General features: G+C 48.1%; 4 non-coding genes across 4 annotated transcripts; all 4 read left to right on the forward strand.

The window, feature by feature from the left end:
• The first annotated feature begins 10,763 nt into the window (after nt 1-10,763).
• TRNAI-AAU (transfer RNA isoleucine (anticodon AAU)) lies at nt 10,764-10,837 on the forward strand. The gene has a single exon. It is a non-coding gene; the product is annotated as a tRNA-Ile (tRNA).
• A 1,668-nt stretch (nt 10,838-12,505) lies between these two features.
• TRNAI-AAU (transfer RNA isoleucine (anticodon AAU)) lies at nt 12,506-12,579 on the forward strand. The gene has a single exon. It is a non-coding gene; the product is annotated as a tRNA-Ile (tRNA).
• Nucleotides 12,580-12,701: 122 nt separating this feature from the next.
• Nucleotides 12,702-12,775, forward strand: TRNAI-AAU (transfer RNA isoleucine (anticodon AAU)). The gene has a single exon. It is a non-coding gene; the product is annotated as a tRNA-Ile (tRNA).
• A 139-nt stretch (nt 12,776-12,914) lies between these two features.
• TRNAI-AAU (transfer RNA isoleucine (anticodon AAU)) lies at nt 12,915-12,988 on the forward strand. Its single transcript has one exon. It is a non-coding gene; the product is annotated as a tRNA-Ile (tRNA).
• Nucleotides 12,989-15,012: the final 2,024 nt, after the last annotated feature.

Consider the following 15,012-nt stretch of genomic DNA (forward strand, 5'->3'; position numbering starts at 1 on the left):
TCTGAAGCATATCTGACGCCTTTAGATTGAGAGGGTTGCTGACAAGTTCCACTCGCCTTCGTGAGACTAGGGTCTTTGAGTACGCAAGAAGAGCCGCGCTGCGGGACTCGAAAGCAGACTTCTTGGGCTGTAAACTTTTGACAAAGGCTGTACGTGAGCCGCATTACCGGAAGTGTTGCCGGTGTGTCTGATGGGCTATGTTCCGCTGGTGTTTCGACGGTCCAGAAGCTGTGCTAAATGAAAATAGCTACTGCTTAGCGCTTTAGGACACGAAGTCCTTGACGCATGTTTGACCACGTGGTTTAATGACAGCGATAGAGGCCTTGGTTCATAAAAAAAAAAACTAATCCTTCAATTCGCAATATAAGAAGGACAATCTGACGTGAAAGGAAAAGTTTCACAGAAATCGTTTCCGTAGTTACTGGTGAATTGCCTGCTCTTCATCCAGGGTCAGTTTTAATGCTTGTATTTCTTATATGGAGGACCACAGAGAGATGTTAGGGGCTTTTCAGCTGTGGAAACATAGCAACTGCTATGTGCTTCGTTGCTAAGAGTAGCGTCGGTATATGTCATTGGATGGCTTTTCCTCAATTCCCCTCTGCCGCCCTGTTAACATCCGACAATCCACATATGGAATGAGGTGACTCCGACCAAAAGTCGCAGGGTTTGTGTTGCCTACAAGCATGGGCGTCCGCAAGGGGGGGCAAGGTGGGGCGGTTGCCCCCCCTTGGAATTACGGATATTATTTATGCCCTAGTAGAAAACAACTACAAAGCTACCGCTTCCCCCATCCCCAGACATCGGGTGCACCCTCCTGGAAAAAGTTCTGCGGACGCCCTTGCCTACAAGACAACGGCCACATTCATTACATGGCATCCTTGTCATGCTGTACGAAGAGTGCTTATAAGGTGTACGCCATACGCGTAGAACAAAGGATCGTGGATCAACTATGCGCAGCAAGCAGCGTCTGTTGCTTTGTACACTGATGGTGTGTGGAGCAGCTACGACGAACTCCTTGTTACAGATTTAATTTCCTCACAAAGGAAAGCGGTGAAAGCGCTCATGAAGTTCTTAAGTGACTAGGGGTTGTCTTTCCGTCTATAAACTTTATGCTTGAAGTTTGCGCCCTTTGTCCCCTTGTTATAGTGGTCGATTGTCACTTCAAAAACTCATTTCGTTGCCGCCCTGTTTCCTTGTTTTCCCCTTTGTTCCCATCCCCAAGTGTAGGGTATAGTCTGCTGAGCATCGCCTGGTTAATTAACCTCCCTGCATTTCCGTCCTCCTGTTTCTCTCTTTATGCATGAGTTCCCAATCTCCTAGTGGCCTAGAGTGAAGGAACTCCGTCATGGGAGTAAGCGGGGAGTAAAGAACTCCGCATCAAAACAGGCATGATCTCCTAAAAGCCTGAAAACGAATAATTAGGAGGGCCTTAGCGGGATTCGAAACGTTAGACTACATCAGGTGGGAACCATACACTACTTGAGAGATTTAGTCCAACATAACTGTCATGATTAAATCCACGGAAACAAATATATCTGGCGACACTGCTGTAGAAGAATGAATCAATCAGCATGTTCGAATACTCGTAAGCACACTATCTTCTTCTTTATTTCCACACACGTATTTCCCAACGCGATGCGTGATGCGCAGTTCTCTGTGACACCTCTTTGGGAGCACGCAGCTTTCGCAGATAACCATCACAGGTGGCGGCATAAGATCGCCTAAAAAAAGCAGCACCCTTACTGCAGTCCACCTGCCGCTTCACACAGTTTGAAAGTATAAACCGCCAAAGGTTTACGCGGTCTTTTTACCACGACGTTTCGCAAGTTTTTCTTTTTTTTTTCACTTTTACACTACATTTCACAATCACAGGTAAGAAGCGGCCTGGGAGAGTAGGTGGCTCATCCCTACACACTAATTTTGAAATTCGCTATTTCAAAATTTGAGTCAATGGCCCAGGAAGCGGGAGAGATCAGTGCAAAGCCCGTAAACACTTTCGCCCGTTCTCCACCACACGAAATGCCTGGTCCCGTGCAATCATCGGTCTAGCACGGGTGGTCGGAACTGAGCCGCCACAAAGCGCACAGAGACAGAAGCTGCCCGCAGCATCCCATACACACAAAGGCCGCGCGTGGAGCCGACCGGCCAGTGCAGCGAATAGGCGGTGAAAGGAAGGAGGTACGCCATATCCGCCGAGGCGGATTGGCCGCTGGCCCCGCAGAAGTGATCGCGTCCGTTGCGCTCTTCCCTTTGCTGCGCCGGCCTCTGCGCGATCATCTTTCCTATAATGAGGCCCTCCTCTTTTGTGCCGCCTACGCAGGCATGCCCCGTCGTGCAGCGCGGCTAGAACAATAGAAGTCGCAACCGCAGGGGAGGGAGTAGGGAATTGAGGGAGAGTGAGAGGCAAATAAGAGCAAAGGGAAATGACGAAGGCAGCGGGAGAGCCTCCGCAGCCGCCGTCCACCGCCGGATCGTATTATGGCAGCCACGGGAGGAACGTCGTGAAAAAGCGCGCGGCCCCACGCGCTTGCTTGCTAGCTCGTCCGTCGTCACCCACACGCTTGAGTTCCTGCGGTTCTTCTTTCCCCTCTCCCGTCGTCCCCTTTTCGGGAAGAAGGAGAAAAGGGAGGCGGCCCGCGGTTGCCGAGGCCATGGCGGCGGGTTATTAGGGGAGACCCCGCGTCGTCGCTGGCTGGCGGTAGCAGCAGCGATGCGCTGAAGTGAATCGCCAGAAGCGGCGGCAGGCGCGGGTGGGGTTGAATGCGCGACCATCTCTGCGCCGTCTCTCGTCCTTTTATGGGGCGCCCGTCCCGGCGCCCCTAAACCGCGGGTTTTATACTCCCCGGCGCGGGCCTTCATTCCGTCCGCGCACGGTCAGGAGGAAAGTGCCCGACGTGGAAGAAGGGGAAGAGGACGCGGGGAAGAACCAGTCGCGCGATGTGGAGCGTGATTCCGATCCTCGGCGTTTCGTGCGGCCATATATATATCTACGAGTAGGCGGCGCTCGAAACGACGTCTTCGTCGTCGCCATCATCAGGCCACGCGTCGAAGTCACCCAAAGTAAAGAACGAAGCAGGGGCTCTCTCCTCCTCTCCCAGCTTCCGAAGGGAGAGAGTGGTGGTGGCCCTGTGCTCGCCGCTTTCCTTTCTCGCATGGTTTGTTTTCATGGCTCCCGGGTGCGCCGCGCGAAAATGAAAGGATCGTATTCATGGCGCTTCGCGAGGTGCAGAATATGCGTGGCGCCGTACGTAGATGCGCCGGCGGGGAACCCCGCTCCGCCAGAAACGATACTAAGCCGTAGCGAGAAGCATAACGCAGCAAAATCCGCTGAGCTGCGAGGCCGTAAACTCGAAGGAATTTTCGGTTGTCCTCTTGCAACTATCCACCCCCCCAACCCGTCCCTTGCTGACAACATACTTACAACGCACCCGTTCGTCGTAAGGCTGCCTCGCGACCTTTCTTGTGTTCTGTGCTTTATTTTATTAAGAATCAAACGCTTGTAGCTCCTATTCTTGGCAATTTAACACGAGGTTCGTCCGACCCTGAAGTCGCAGAGGAGGGCGAACATGGCGGCGAAATTATTCGGAAACCTCTGAACATTTCCGTCTTAACGGCATTGAAGTTCCAACACAGGAAAAGCTTTAGCCACAAGTCTGATTCGCACCACCGCAGGTGTAACGAGAGCAGATTCATTTGCCGATATTTAAACTACTCTGTCATCGCCGCAGGCGCTCCCGCAGCCTTATTAACTGCCGTTGTTGGCCTTACAAACAATGGTAGCATAGCGCCCTGTGCTCTGGATATCGCCTTCGTTACCGCCTTTCATCCGTTCGTTCGGGGCGCGAAAAGAATATTTTCAGGGAAAGAGAGAGGAAACTATTTCAAAAGAATTTGCAGGCGCTCGGTGGTCGGTGCCCCAACTCCTTGACTACGCTGCATAGTGGCAGCTGACTTGCGGACTAGCAGGATGGTCCAGGGTTTTTGGCTCAGGTTGTAACTGGTCTGGGCCGCCCCATGTGTTGACCGAGTATGGCAATAACGTTGGAGTAAAGTTTCGCTCTTGCTTCCTTCTGATAGCAAAAGCGAATAGGTTCTTTTTCTCTTCTTTCTTCTGCACCAGGGGTGCCCCGTCGGAGACGGCTTGTTATTACTTGAAGGCTGAAGGTCTATAGGAGATGATACTTGCAAACAACAGAGAACTTGCAGGGGATATAAATTGAAGCTTTATATACAATAGTTTACACATATATACAAGTTGAGCGGTGTGGTAGCACAACAACAACATGGAACTGGCTAACATTTAGGGGAGGCCCCTACTCGGCATAGCCGAAGATGCGTTACATCTAACTCCGTAGCCCAGAACCTCTCTTCCGGGCTCCGGGACCCAGTTTTAAACACACATGGGCCCGGCCCACATTCATCAGCATCCAATCGTGTCAAACCCTTAACACGATTGGTTTTTAGCCGCGTGGTCCGCCCTCCAACTTCCTTAAGGCACATAACTCTCTCTCAAATGTACATATTGTAAAAAGGGCATCATTTTCCCTTAAAACACCGTACATTCCGAGAATTCACACACATACGGATTGGCCCCCCGGGTTACGTGCCCCGCCCCACACTTCCACCGTAGTAAACAAACCCTCTCCCCTATGGAAAGAAAAAGCAAAACACATAAGAACAACATGTCAAAACACTGCCACGTCTGTCTCCCCAGTACCCGTGACCTTGACACTTCCCGGCACTAGGGCAATTGTCGGCCCCAACCCAGCTGCGACTGTCGCAAACATCGCCCGGGAGCGCAGATCCACTTTCCGATAAGAGTCGGATCACAATGGACTGCCGAAGCCACCAGTTGTCCTCCGGGGTCGGGGCGGCGACATAAGTCGAGATGGCCGCCGCTGTCCTCAATTAAGCAGGTGGCAGTGCTCGCTCTGTGCGGCGGCGTCTTCTGCGCGCGCCCGCTTCTTGAGCCCGCGTTGTCGAGCCTCGGGGCTATCCCGGACGCCAGCCAGCTGCACCGCCGCCCACAGCTCCCATTCATCCGGACGCACCGGACCCCGCTTCGTTTGGCAGTGTTCTCTTCTCGAAAGAAGAGCGGTCGAACCTCCGAACGAAGCGTCCGAAACTTAATTGGGCCGCAAGTGGTGTTTGTGAAGCCGCGGTGAGCTGCCGGCGTAAGATGAAACGGCGGCTTGGCCTTTTTATGCTCTTGGTTCTTTGTGCACTGGCACAAGGCGACCGAGCGGCGAGAAACCCGCGTCCTTCCCCAAAAGGGGACAATGGGAGGCTTGGGTTAGCCCGCTCTGCGCTCTCCTGGCAGCCCCGCCGCCGGGGGCTCTCCGGGTTCTGCAGCGGCGACACCAAAGGCGACAGAAAGATGGGCGCTCCTAATGAGACCGCACGCATCCACATATCTCCCTGGGGCCCGCTCAACGACGAAGCCCCCCTTCCTTAGCCGCTAAGAAAGGAGGGGGGAGGGGGGAATAAACACACATGGCGCATGCTAGCCCTCTACAGTTGGGTTAGGTTTGTCGTGAAATACCCGAGATGTATCATAGAGAAAAGGAAAGCCGCAGTAGATAACTTCTAAGTGGACACCTCAACCGAGCCGTGAGGGAATAGATGAAATTGGGATTAAAAGAAGGAAGACAGAGAGACGTGCCGCAGTGGCGGGCCCTGGAAAGATTTAGGACACCTGGAATTCTCTGAGGTTGCAGACAAACGCTTACAATAACCCCAAAGAACTGCAGTTGATAGAGCCAGAAACTTTCTATTCCTAATGTCGGTATTGCTGGTAAGGGAAAGACATGTGGTGTGGACATGCCAGGGAAACTCAGATCTCAAGACAATCAATCAGCCAATCAATGAGGGGTGGGAAGCCGCTCTGCCCAGTTGAAGCTTCCAGAGCCAGAGTGGTTTATCATGAGGGGCCAGTGGGCATTAAGAACTGGGAACGCAGGCTCTTTTTGTACCAATAAACATTTTTTTCCTCCCTCACCTGGAGTTCTTTAATGTTCTTTTATTAAAACAGAAATATTGTAACCACGCTGAATAACTACTTTACTTCTATTTTCACTACAGACAACGGAATTAAGCCTCGTATTAGTTTTTGCTCAGGAAATAATTTAGAACCCCTTACTGTAACAGAAGCAGGAGTCTTAAACCTCTTATTAAACTTGGACACAAAGAAAGGATCTGGACCTGATGGAATCTCTAACATTTTCTTGCGTAGATATGCCGAATGGGTAGCAAAATATTTAGTAATACTTTTTAACAAGTCATTGTCATCGCACACCATTCCTAAAGAATGGAAAATACCTAAAGTGACACCTATACACAAAAGAGGAAGCATATCAGATCCCTCAAATTTCAGACCAATTTCACTAACAAGCACTGTATGCAAGTTACTAGAGCACATTATCTTAAAGCACATAACAACCTACTTAGAGGAAAATCAAATTTTAACACCTTTTCAGCACGGCTTTCGGAAAGGAGTTTCTACAGTCACACAACTAATCGAACTTACACATGACATATCCTTCGCTATTGATCAACAGAAACAAACTGATCTCATTTTCTTAGACTTTTCGAAAGCCTTCGACCGCGTATCACATTCCAAACTTATTATGAAACTTAATGCAACCCTTGGAGCTGGCCCTATAGTAGATTGGATCGTTGATTATTTGACTGACCGTACTCAATTCGTCGAAATTAACAATGCTAAGTCCGAAACAGCTAATGTTACATCCGTGTTGCCACAAGGAAGTGTTCTTGGCCCAGTATTATTTTTAATTTTTATAAACGACTTACCTACTAGTATTTCTCACAATATTAAACTCTTTGCCGATGACTGTGTACTTTACCAGGAAATTAACTGCGTCAATGACCATATAGCTTTAAATAACGCTTTAACAGCAGTGACCAAGTGGTGTGAAGAATGGCAGATGACTATTGATGTTCAAAAATCAGTTGCTTTATCCGTAACCAGAAAGATACACCGATCAAATTTCCAGTACACATCGAACAACATTCCTCTTGATTCGGTGTCCGAATATAAATATTTAGGCATAACACTGACCTCTGACCTCAGATGGGATTCTCATGTTAACAATGTCACATCAACCGCCTTAAAACAGTTATTTTTCATTAACAGACGCCTCAAACTAGCACCATCAGAAACAAAGCTTCTTGCGTATAACACATATGTCAGACCAATTCTAGAGTATGCTAATGTTGTTTGGTTTCCTTTCACTAACAAGCTTACTAAACAAATAGAAGCAGTGCAGAGGAAGGCGGTCAGATGCATATTTAATAAACACAGGTTGACAGACTCACCAACAGAACTACTCAAACACGCAGGACTACTAACCCTTCAAAAGAGAGCAAAGCTAGCGCGCCTTAAAACCATGTACCAACTCATACACAGTCAATTAAAAGTCGACACCTCAAGATACATATCACAATCACAAACGCGACAAACACGTTATAAACACATACACACTCTAAACGAGTTTTCATTCCGTATTGAAACTTTCAAATATTCATACTTCCCTCGCGCTATACGCGAATGGAACACCTTGAACACATCCATTGTTAGTAATCCATCATTGAATTCCTTTAGCACACGTGTGGAAAATCAACTACTTATATCTTAGTATTTATTGAGTTCATATATGTCATTACGAAGTTATTCCTTCCGTTTGTGTTTTCACTTGTGGTATTATTGTCCGCCAAAATCATGTCACATACTCCTCATTCTGGTTTATTTGTTATGTATCTTCTAATGTATAATCTCGTGTCATATTTTTTATTGTACTTTGATTAATTATCATTGCTATTTTTTGTGTGCCTCTGTACTTTTGAATTCCCTCCCTGTTACGATCCGTGATGGGATTGACAGTATCGAATAAATAAATAAATAAATAAAATGTGCACTGACTCTTCGCAAAGCACAGTTTGACCAGGCGAGTGTTATGCCGCTTAAAACAACGAAAGACACACCGAGAGAGATGTTTAAGGTGCAGTCCAGAATGAAAGGCGAAACGACTGTTAAAAGAACTTCAGCGACTCACGTGACCAGCGCCTTCGACGTACCAAAGGAGGTGGCGCCAGCACGAGTTGCAGGTCGCGATAGAGTTCTCGACTTGCCACTCGACCAGAAGACAACAGCGACTGCACCACCGCAGGCACATTTACTGCAGGTGCGTCGGCGTGGGGGTGTACTCTGCGGCAGCGTCCGGCCGAGGAGAAGGCTCCCGTGTTCGGTGTAGCGCGTGTTGGCACCACCACGCTCTCAGCAGGTGGACGGGTGTGGTCGCGCGGGCTGCTACCGCTGCTACACACCTAAAGCAGTGAGGCCGAGAGCGCTGTCCAGCTGCCCAGCGCGTTGAGCGGCCGAACGCGAGAGAAAAAAAAACACAATCAAGATTGGTTTTTGAGGAAAGGAAACGGCGCAGTATGTCTCACATATCTCGGCGGACACCTGAACCGCGCCGTGAGGGAAGGGATAATAGAGGAGGGATTGAGATAAGAAAGGAATAAAGAGGTGCCGTAGTGGAGGGCCCCGGAATAATTTCGAACAGCTGGGGATTTTTAACGTGCGATGGCTTCGAACAGCACACGGGCGCCTTTTGAGATTCGTCTACATCGAAACGCGGCCGCCGTGGTCGGGTTCGAACCGGGGATCACAGGCTTAGTAGACGAGCGCCTTAACCACTGAAACACCGCGGCGAGTAAACAAAAAAAAAAAACGATTTTGAGCAAATGAAAGGCACAGCAAGTGTCTCGCTTCTTAACGGACTCTTCAACCGAAAGAAGAAAAAGGGGCCGGTCCGTTGATCCGACGCGGCATGGGTCACGAACTCGTCCGCGAGCTCGTCCGTGTCGCCAAGCGGCAGTAAAGAACGATCGCGCGTCGCTCCTCTAGAGTAAATATGACCGTATCGTCGGCGCCAACTTGAGTTTGAGCTTCGGCGGCTAAGCATTGAGCAATTATATCTCAAGGACATTTCGCAAACCAAAATTAAGAAAACCTAAAAAAGGAATGTCCTCTTGAGCAGCGGTAACCAGTGAACCATCCCATGTGAATGCAGTAAACTTATTTCTTTCCTTCTTTCTTTCTTCCTTTCTCTCTTTCTTATTTCTTTCTCTCATTCTTTCTTTCTTCCTTCCTTTCTTTCTTTCTTTCTTTCTTTCCTTCTTTCTCTCTATCTTTCTTTCCTTCTCTCTTTCTTCCTTCCTTTCTTTCTTTCTTTTCTGTTTCTTTCTATCTTTCTTTCTTGCTTGCTTTCTTTCTTTGCATTTCAAGTGCTTAGATGGCGCTTTTACTTTCTTTAGGTCTATACCTTTCTTGCCTTCTTGCATTCCTTACCTTCTCTGCTTTGCTTTATCTCCGTGTCATTTCTTATCGTTAATTCCGTCATGTTTTCTGGGACTGCATCAGAAATCCAAAGGAAGCAAGATCAGGAACAATCCCGCCGCGGCTGGAGGCAGCAGCGAAGAGCAACGACCATGACCAACAGCTATGGGCTGTCCAGCAGGTCCTCGGGGCGCTCGAAAGGCAGGGACCCAGCGAGCCGGCAACGGCGAGCGGAGACCCGCGCCGAGTAACGGTAGCCTCGTAGACGACGTAGGCCCTCGTCGGGGCGCGCGAGCGCCCAACTGCAGGCACAAATAAAGTTTACTCCAATCCAATCCAATTGCTTCTCTACTCTCTTTACTCCTATTTTTTTCACCGCACAATATCGGCTTCGTAACGTGTCACTGGCCTCGCTATCCCTAGCATACGAGCGTAATCGGTTGGAAGGCGCACTGGAAGTATAGTTTCGGTCTCTTCGTCGCGCTCACAGCGCCATGGCGGCAGACTTGTGGGTGTTGAATTCTGGCGGCCGCAACGCTCTCTGTGGTGTGATCTGGAACGTCAGTACAGACACCCTACGTCGCATTAACCCAACTTTCGCACACCACGCACTTTAGATAGGCGTGGCCTGCACAGAGTCCGCTTGGACGTTTGCTATGCAAACTTTCTCCATAAAATTGGTGTAGCCAGCAGCCCTCTGTGTCCTACATGCGGTGTGCGCGACTAAACACTTGGCTTGCTGCTGTCGAAATTTTAATACGCACGCCAGGCATTACAAGGTGCTCTTTCTTTTCTCTCTCATATGGTGAAGCATGCCAGATTAACTTCCAGGCACACCTCTCCTGTAATCACTAAAATCTCTCTCTCACTGTACACATACCCGCAAAAACAAACGTAAACTTTTCTATATAATACCGCCCAGTATTAAAGTGCGTCAGAACCATTACAACAAATATTCTGCGTAAGAAGTTGGAACGCCAGCTGAGTTGCTTAGAGCGTCGTGCTAATAACGCGAAGGCTGGAAGTTCCGTCCCTGTGCACGACAGTTTTCTGCCCATTATTTTTTACCATCACAACGTTAGGGATCTGTGAAAATCACATGATGCCACTTCTATGCAGAAGTTCTATTTAACGATGACGATCGTTAAACTGTACACCATAACATCATCAATTGTTCAGCGGGAGTTCCAGCTGGCCTGCTAGTTCAGTCGGTTAGCGCGTCGTGCCAATAACGAGAAGGTCGTAGGTTAAATTCTGCGCAGGCCAATCTTTTCTTTGCCCGTTCCCTTTTTTTTGCATCCAAACTTTAGGCAGCCATGCAAACTTCATGGCGCCACTTCTACATGCAAGCGTTGAATTGTACCAAAACCATTACATCACCAAGTTTTCCAGGTGACCCCCGGCTGGCCTGCTAGCTCAGTCGGTTAGAGCGTCGTGCTAATAACGCGAAGGTCGTAGGTTCGATCCCTGCGCAGGCCAAACTTCTTTTTGCCCGTTTCCTTTTTTTGCATCCAAACTTTAGGCACCCAAGCAAACTTCATGGCGCCACTTATACGTGCAAGCGTTGAATTGTTCCGGAACCATTACATCACTAAGTTTTCCAGGTGATCTCCAACTGGCCTGCTAGCTCGCACGAGACTGGCTTCGTCAGCTTAAAATTCCCGCAACATACACAACGGCTCTAGTCTTGAGAGCCACTCGGGAGGCTCCGCAGCTGCTTTTTGGATTGCAAGAAACCAGTCCACGCTTTCCCGAAAATAAATTCGGGCCGGTCGTGCGTCTTTGTCACAATGGTAGCCTGCCATTCTGGAGCGCCATATACAGTGGAGGCCCAAGAGCATTATGAGATCAAAAGGTGCCCCATCCTCATTATCAGTGCTTAAATAGCGAATTCCGTGCGCGTCAAGTGGTAGCTCTTTCTTTATGGTCCTTTGTAACACGTCCCAAAAATAAACCCCTTCCCAGCAATGCAAAAAAACATGGTCTATTGTTTCAGGCTGTTTACAAATTAAGCAGTTCGATCCCCACGGTAAAAAGAAATCCTTTCCCTCTAGAAACTTTTTAACTGGTAACGTCCCGGTGTGTAACTTAAAAAAGAAAGTCTTTACTCCTGGTGGCACCTGCATTTTCTTCACCCTTTTTAAAACATCCCCTCCCGGGCCTCCACTGTACAAGGCCCTGTACATGGGGTCTGGGAAAACAATATCACAAAGATCATTGTACAACTTCTTCCTTTTGCTTGTCCACAAATAATCGGTGGAAAAACGCGCCGAAAGAAACCGAACGCTTGCTACAATCTCTTTGTAGTAACCAAAAGTTCCACCAGAGAGCTCTTCTGTGGATACCACAAACTCCGGCAGCAATCGCCGCAGCTTCACTTGGCACACGGTGCGCAAGAACGGGTCTGTGACGTCGCGAAAAAACAAAAAACGGTTCACCAGCTGCCTTAAAAAGAGGTGCCCTAGCCCTAGCCCCCCGTCTTTTACCCGCCGGAACAGGTTCGTTCTGCTACAACGTTCCCATTAGGACGCCCATATGAAAACTGCAAAAATCCTGTGTAGCTTCTGAACGTTCACACGCGCGCAATGCAAAACCTGCATCACATACCAGAGTTTGCTAATAAAAAAAGATTGCAGACTGTAGCTCTGGCGAAAATTGAAAGGTTGGTGCCTTTCCATTTCCCAGCTCGGTCACGTGCGTCTTTAGTTTGCTCTTTCCAATAGTCCTCGCTATCGCGATAAGCATCGAGCGGAACGCCCAAATACTTGCCCGGGGTCGTCGCCCACGGGACGTTGGCGAAATGGTCCGGGTGGGACGGCCACCATCCATGCCAGAGCCCAAGGCACTTGGACCAGTTAACCCCGCTACCTGTGACTTTGCTGAACGCGCGTACACACCCGACAGCTTCACTTATGCTCCCCTGATCAACCGTAAATACTGCAACGTCATCTGCATAGGCCAGCAGCTTAACTTCAGCTGCTTGTAACCTAAAGCCATTAATACTATTGTTTTCTATGATTTTCATGCACAGCGTTTCGATGTAAATACAAAACAAGAGACCACGACAGTGTCGTATGTATATAGCGTTGTGTGTATTTTTGTTGTGCAATGTCATGAGCCAAAGACAGGCAATAAAGAAAAAAAACTGGCCTGCTAGCTCATTCGGTTAGAGCGTCGTGCTAATAACGCGAAGGTCGTAGGTTCGATCCCTGCGCAGGCCAAACTTCTTTTTTGCATCCAAACTTTAGGCACCAATGCAATCTCCATGGCGCCACTTATACGTGCAAGCGTTGAATTGTACCGAAACCATTACATCACCAAGTTTTCCAGGTGACCCCCAGCTGGCCTGCTAGCTCAGTCGGTTAGAGCGTCGTGCTAATAACGCGAAGGTCGTAGGTTCGATCCCTGCGCAGGCCAAACTTCTTTTTGCCCGTTCCCTTTTTTTGCAATGCAAACTTTAGGCACCCATGCGAACTTCATGGCGCCACTTATACGTGCAAGCGTTGAATTGTACCGGAACCATTACATCACCAAGTTTTCCAGGTGATCTCCAGCTGGCCTGCTAGCTCAGTCGGTTAGAGCGTCGTGCTAATAACGCGAAGGTCGTAGGTTCGATCCCTGCGCAGGCCAAACTTCTTTTTGCCCGTTCCCTTTTTTGCATCCAAACTTTCGGCCCCTATGAAAACTTCATGGCACCACTTCTGCGTGCAAGCGTTGAATTGTACCGGAACTATTACTTCATCAAGTTTTCCGCGGAAACTTTAGCTGGGCTGCTAGTGGCCCTTTAACTTCAGCAGAACTAGAAGATGCCATTGAGCAGTTGCTTCTTTCAAAGAAATCTAGCCATGTTGGCCTTTCTTGATAATTTTACAAGGCCTTTAATCCCCTCTTTGGTCCCATTCTATTTAAGATTTTCACGATTGGTCTGCAAATCGAAGTTCTCCCGCGAACGTTTACAAAAACTCAGATTGTAATGATACTAAAGAGTCATAACCATTGCACCACCATGGCGGTTACGATATCAAAGAGCACTGATGAAGGAAAATTGCGGTATGTAAAGGACTACACAGGCCATTATGCTATCTAATGTGGACTGTAAGATTTTTGCAAAGTCCTGGCGAATCGGCTGCAATTTGCAATGTCGACTGTCAGTGGGCCTAATCAGAGATGTGGCTTGAGGCCGTTGCATTCAAACTTACCTAAATATTGGGCGAACAGTTCTATAGTTTTGCAGCAACTCTCAGAAACAACTCGCAATGTTTCAAACTGACCTTGCGTAAGCCTTTGATCGTGTGCGGCACAATTTTCTGTTCTCACTTGTAGAACAGGTTAGTGTTATTTCATATGTCTACGAAGCAATGCATTTTTTGCTACAATAATTGCTCTACCGGCTTGATTGTGAATGGTTCTCTTTAAAAAATCGCGTCCATCTTTTTGTCTGTCAAACTGAGCTGTCCATTATCTCCACTTCATTTTGCACTCTGCTCAGAGCCGCTTTGTGTCAGTATTCTGCAGAGTAGTGCCATTCAAGGTTTTAGCATCCTAGATAGCTAAAGGTGTTAGCTTATGCAGATGCTCTGGCATTCTTATTCGTAGACAAACCTAGCGTGGATGAGGCTGTTCGCTTAAATGAGTAAGCTGGGTACAGTTGAACCCAGATGAACCGTGGCGATAGTTGCAGTCTGTGTTTTGGATTGTGGGTATCTACACCAGCTGAATATGCTGAGGTTGCATGGTCATGTATACGACCCAGGTATTTTGGCGTACTATTAAGCGCATACAGGCATAGTGAATGCCATTTGAAAGATAACGTATATATCGGCTGTACAGCGCTATGCTCAAACAATTGTTCCACATGGTCTCTCAATATTCGGCAGGGCCTGTAGCTTGTTTGAAGCAAACAATTTATTACATTTTGCAGATTATTCACTGTGCCAGGATTCCTATTCATCAATTCCACAGTGTTTCTAAAACTTCTTGGGGGGTTCTTGCATTGAACCAATGCGATGTGATACTTACTGAGGCCTGTGAGCACTGGTGGGGTTGGTTTAGTCCATCTTTATGTGCGGCAGATTGTTGCGTGCTCTATGTCTTTCGCGAAACTTCCCACCCGACTCCACACAAATTTTTGCAGACAAACTCAGTCACTGCTTTGCCTATACTGACTATGTTCTCAAACTTCTCTGTCTTTCCTTCTTTGAGGAGGTTTATGCATGAGGTATAGTTTGCTGTGCGTTTTCTGGCAGTCCGTTTTTCAAGAGAATTGTTATTTTCAGTGTCGCGAAAACGTTTGTATAAAGACTTTATATCGATGTTTTTCCCTCCCTCTATTTCCCGCTCATTGTACTTTGGATTGCCAGGGTACGGTGCCCTTACGCGTGTGCGGAAAATGCTACTTTCACCGTGCACTAAATCTTTCTTGTACATGTTACATACGGAAACAATGCCCGACTTGGCTTCAGAGAAAGAGCATCACTGCGAGATCTGTGAACTGCCGCCTCTGTGCTGTTCCTGGAATTGAACATTGCTGCATCTATTGTAAGAACGCAATTCTGTTCTGGGATGTCTCGCAATGGACCTTGAAAAAGGGAATTTATTTGACTTCTCATACTATGCGACATCTGACTGGAGCGCATCATGTTGATGAACGTCTG

This window comes from Amblyomma mixtum, chromosome 5, assembly GCF_055824585.1.
Source record: "Amblyomma mixtum isolate Tamu chromosome 5, ASM5582458v1, whole genome shotgun sequence".
Lineage (NCBI taxonomy): Eukaryota > Metazoa > Arthropoda > Arachnida > Ixodida > Ixodidae > Amblyomma > Amblyomma mixtum.